This window comes from Phalaenopsis equestris, unplaced genomic scaffold (genome assembly GCF_001263595.1).
Source record: "Phalaenopsis equestris unplaced genomic scaffold, ASM126359v1 Scaffold000094, whole genome shotgun sequence".
NCBI classification, from domain to species: Eukaryota; Viridiplantae; Streptophyta; class Magnoliopsida; order Asparagales; family Orchidaceae; genus Phalaenopsis; species Phalaenopsis equestris.
Genome location: NW_018164536.1, coordinates 7,105,672 through 7,111,243, shown reverse-complemented (window position 1 = coordinate 7,111,243; position 5,572 = coordinate 7,105,672). Strand labels below are relative to the sequence as shown.

At 38.6% G+C, this 5,572-nt stretch overlaps 1 protein-coding gene across 7 annotated transcripts in view; it reads left to right on the top strand.

The window, feature by feature from the left end:
* LOC110020148 (small RNA degrading nuclease 5-like) overlaps window positions 1–5,572 on the top strand; it is a 112,642-nt gene that overhangs the window by 65,893 nt on the left and 41,177 nt on the right. The window lies entirely within an intron of this gene.

Genomic DNA, 5,572 nt, shown 5'->3' with positions numbered 1-5,572 from the left:
AGGGGGGGGGGTGGTTTATGTCTCTACACCTATTCTTCCTTCAAATGCTGACACTAACCGGGGAACAAATTTCCCTTATGGCATTGCCCCAAGTGAGATTACTATGCAGTTTTTAAATGATCTGGAGCCTCCTAATATTCCTACTTCTTCCTCTCCTCTTAATTCGATGATTGTTATCTCCCGAGATGTTTTTATTACTGGTATGGCAACAGGTGTTATTTCTGGGCAAGATCCTGGTATCTCAGTTATTGTTGATGGGGCTCGCCCTTCTTCGGCATCCCTTCCTGATACCTTCTATATGGAAAATAGTTATCTCATTTCTAATCTCAATGATAATATCTCTGATATCTCGTTAGATGATATTTCTAAAGTATTGAGGGATGAATGACATGTTTAAAAATATCGTAGAAGGAAAAATAAAGCTCAAAAGGAGGTTCAAAATATTAGCAATGGGAGTAATGGGTTAGAGAGGAATCAATATTTTTCAGATCACGAAAATGGATGAACCCGACCTAGGTCTTCTAGGAAAGGTAGCATGTCTATTTATGTTTAATATTCTTATCTGGAATATCAGGGGAGTTGCGGATCCTCAATCCCTTGGTAGACTTAAACTCTTGTCAAGGATCCATAAGGTGGATATTTTTGCTATTATGGAACCCTTGGTCGCCTCTCCGGATGATTGCATCTTGGGTAAATTAAAAAATTTTTCTTTTTTTGCTATTTGCTCTAACAAAATCTGATTGTTTTGGCGTAAGCATGTTACAGTTGATATCATTGCTGATGATAGACAGTTTGTTCATACCCATTTTTTTATGAATGTGTTTTCTGGTTGTCTTACTCTTGTCTATGCTGGGACTTCCAATGCTGCTAGAGTTGATCTCTAGCACAAGCTTGTTGCTATGGGCACAACTATTAATCAAAATTGGATGGTGGGAGGAGATTTCAATATGGTGATGCATGAATCTGAGAAACTTGGTGACAGGAGATTTGATTCCACCTTAACTAATAAGTTCAATGAGTCTTTGGCTCTTGCGGGTGTCTCCGATTTGGGATTTATCGGCTCTAAATTCACTTGGAAAAGGGGTAAGCTTTTTGAAAAACTTCATATATGTCTTGCTAATCAGCAGTGGAATACCTATTATAATTTCTCTCAAGTTCAGCATCTATCCAGAACCGGATCGGATCATAGTCCTCTCCTTTTATCTTTTTATTATTTTAAAAAGTCCTCTACCTACCACTTTCCTTTTTTAAATGGTTGGGCTAGACATGATGATTTCTTGAGACTTATTGCGGCAAACTGGAAATGTGAGGAGATGGGAAATGCTTGGTATATTCTTTGGAAATTACACAAGAGGGTGGCTGCTGCTTTAAGATCTTGGAACTGAGAGGTTTTTGGTGATGTTCATGCTAGAGTTAAAAAAGCAGAACAAAGGGTCAATATTCTTCAAGCTCTTGATGAAAACACCACTGATATCATTCAGGATTTACAGGATGCTAATAAAGAGCTGCTTGAGACCTCTCTTTGGGAGGAGTTGCTTCAACAAAAAACGGGGGAGACTCATTTTACCCAGGGTGATAGAAACACTAAATATTTTCATGCTTGTATCAAACAAAGAAGAGCTAATAACATCATTGTGAGAATTAAAAACAATGACGGGCATTGGATTACTGCAGATGAGGAATTTAGGGAGAATGTTCTGCTTCACTTTTCTAAACTCTTTGAGGTCCATGAGACTTCCGGTTACATTGATGCCTCATTGTTTGACGAGGTTTGACATCATATGCTACATATTGACCTTTGTGAAATCCCTACGACTGAGGAGATTTATTCCACCCTCCTTGAGATTAATTGTAATAAAGCTACGGTGCCTGATGGCTTTACTTCTGCTTTTTATATCAAATGTTGGAGCATTGTTAAAGATCATGTTGTGGCGGCTATACAAAGTTTCTTTAACGGGGAAACCCTTGGAAATTACTTCTTGGCTGCTACCATTGTCATCATCCCTAAGAACGCTCAAAAGAGCTCTTGGGATCATTTCAAGTCTATTTCTCTAACTTCTGTTATTTCTAAGTTGATTAGTAAGACTTTGGTCAAACGTCTTCAACCTCACAAGTTAATCTCTTTGAATCAACCTGCTTTTGTTCAGGGGAGGGGGATTGCCGATAATATTAGCTGGCTCAGGAACTCATTCTTGATATTGATAAAAGTGTAGAGGGCGTAACATGATTACTAAACTGGACATTCGTAAGGCCTATGATTCGATTAGCTGGGATTTCATTTTGAAGATTCTTCATGCTCATGGCTTTTCTCAAGAGTTTTGTAAAATTATAAATTTCTGGCTCCATTGTAATAAATATAGCATTCTCATTAATGGCAAATCGCGGGGCTTTTTTAGTGCGGGCTGAGGGATTAAGCAGGGAGATCCTTTATCCCCTACCATATTTATCTTAATTTTTTAATATCTCTCCCGTCTTCTTAACAATTTTTTAAGGAGAAACCCTAAGTTGCAATATGCTCGTAAATCCAATATGTTGGTCTCTCACTTAGCTTATGCTGATGATATGATCCTCTTTTCTAATGCTAGCAAGAATTCGGTTAAGGAAATACATAATGTCATGGTTGATTTTCAATTGGTTTCGGGCCTCTCCTTCAATGCTAGTAAATGCAATATTTTTTTGGGGAAAATGATTAATCGTTCTAATGCTTTTTGGATAGCTAATTTTACGGGCTTCTCCTTCTCTACTCTTCCACTTAAATATCTGGGGGTGTTCATCCTTAAGGGCAGGAAGAGACGTATACAGTTTGATGAGGTTGTGTAGAAGATTCGGAAAAGAATCTTGGATTGGAAAAATAATTTCCTTTCCTTTGGGGTCCGCATTACTCTATTAAAAAACATACTTCATTCTCTTCCTTTATATATTCTCTAAGTTCTCCAACCCAAAAAGAGCACTATTATGACTCTTGAAAGATGTTTCAATAAGTTCTTATGGGTAGGAAATCATTCTGGTAGAAGATAGTTACCTTGGAAGGATGTTTGTAAACCCAGAAGTGCCGGTGATTTGGGTTTCAAATCTCTGCATCATATGACTGATATTAATGTTTTCAAGCAATGGTTTAATTTCAGGAAAAATGAGTTGTTATGGGCCAACTTTATGCATGGAAAGTATCGTCGTTTCTCTCATCCTGCTGTGATAAATTGGTGACTGGTTAATTCCACAATGTGGAAGAGAATGCTTCATGTTAGAGATTGAGCGAGGAACTTCATTTATTGGGAGGTGGGGGGAGGTAACTTAGTCTCATGCTTTGCTGAATATGAGGGATACACGGTTCTCTAATCTCAAAGTTTCGGATGTTTGGGTTGATGGTCATTGGAACCTCCCTCTTCTCACTAGCATTTTGGGTTTGGAGGGAGCTAATTTCATTTCCACAATACCTTTTGACCCTTTTTTGCATGATACTCCTTATTTGAAATAACTCATGACAAAATCTATTACTAAATCTTTATATGCTTCTCGTTATAATTTTCAAAACACCCCTTGGGGGGAAGGGGTGTGGACTTGGGCTTTAACCCCGTCAATGTCTTTCTTGGCCTGGCGTATTTTTCACTCTATCATTCCTTGTGATGATATCCTTAAGATGAAAGATTTGAGAATTGACTCCAGGTGCTGTTTGTGTTTGATGGCGGAGTAGACCATTGAACAGATATTTTTCTCCTGCCCCTTTGCTTTATTTATTTGGAGAAGAGTTGGTATGTGGTTTGGTACTATTGTTTCTCCTGAGAGGAATCTTCTTCTCACCACTTTGTGTTGCAATCCAGGTGGTAAGAAGAAACATTTTTGGCAAGTATACTCTTATATCATTTGTTGGTTTATCTGGATGACTCAGAATAATATTATTCATGAGGGCAAAAATATTCAAAAAATGATGGTTTTCACTAATATAATCTCTTACATCAATAAGTTATGGATACTTGAAAATTTCAAAAAGGTTTATTTTCGGGCATTAATTATTTTTTGGCTTTGAGGCATATGAATGTGGCGGTCAGGATAATCTCGCACGGTCCTATCTTGGTCAAATGGAATACACCCCCTAGAGGGTAGATTAAATTTAATATGGATGGGAGTTGGAAGGGGCCTAATGCTGGGTGTGGGGGCATTGCTAGGAATCACTATGGAAAGTGTATACTCTTCTTCTCTACCCCTTCTATGGCGGATTCCCCTGTTGAGGCTGAGGCTCGAGCTATTTTATCTGTTATTTTATTGGTTTATTCTCTCAATTGGAAGTATATTATTTTGATTGATATATTTACTAATGGTGCCGACACCAATATTCTTTACTATATTAGGAGGATTAAAGGATTAATTTCTAATATGAATGTCGTTTGGAATTTCATCTACCGGGAGGGTAATCAACCCGCAAATTGACTTGCTAATTTGGGGTGTGCTAGTCGTATATGTAGGGTGGGAGTAACCTCCCCCCTCTCTCTATACTCTGATGTTTGGGGATAATATTGATACCCCTTATATTCGTACTAATGTCTCATCTTGATGTGTGTTGGGTGGTCGAGTGGCTTGGATCGGCCTAAACGTTATTCTGGCTGGAAGTTTCTTGCGTTTATTCTTTTTTGGGAAATTTGGAGTTGAGGGAGTATGGGATTATGACTACTTATATTTTTGATTTATGTGATGTCCGACCTCTTATCTTTGGCATGGAGGTCCAAGAATCCTTCGATTTTTCTGCTGAGATTTATTTGAGAGGCCCACGGCTCCCTATTTGTTGGTGGTTGAATTTATGGAGATGGAGGGTTTCTCGGTTTAAGGGCCCGGAGGTTATGCTGGGTGGTTTTGCTTTTGGGATGTATCATATTGGCTTGCCTTATTTTTAGCATGGAGGCCCAGGGCTCCTTTGCTACTTTGGTGGTGGTGGTTTGGAGGTGCTATATTGGAAGTAGGGCTCTTGGGATATAGTGTATGGGCTAGTTTCACGGGTAAGAAGGAAGGTTGGAGGCTTGAAGAGTTGCTCTTTTTTCATCTGGGTATTATTTATGACCATGTTATTTCCTATTTGGAGGCCCATGGCTCCAATTTCTCTCTGTCTCTCCATACTTGAGGTGGTTTTATTAGGTCCGTTTGGACTGGCATTGCTGATTGGGAGGTTGAAGGAATGAGGATCATCTTTTCCTTTCTTAACACTTGGAATTTCTATTTTTCTACTGTTTCCTCAGTTCTTTTTGAGTTGCAGGATACAGATGCCTTGGTCAGGTTGCGGCTTCCTGGTTTCGAGATGTTGCTGTTTGCCATATAGATTCTTGTTTTTTTGTTTCTTTTGATATACATGTTCATTGAGGGTATACATCATTTTTGTGGGTATACGTTTTGGTTTGATACATGTATATTTAAGTTAGCTTTAATCTCCTTTCTGTTCTTTTATCTTATTGGGTGGAGTTGTACTGTGGAAAATTGAACCCCTAGGGCTTTATGTGTTGTTTTGTTTTTTAGCGGGGATCCAGTTTTTCCACTAAACCTTTGTAATTCTTCTTTTGATATTAACGCGTAAGGAGCCACGAGCCGC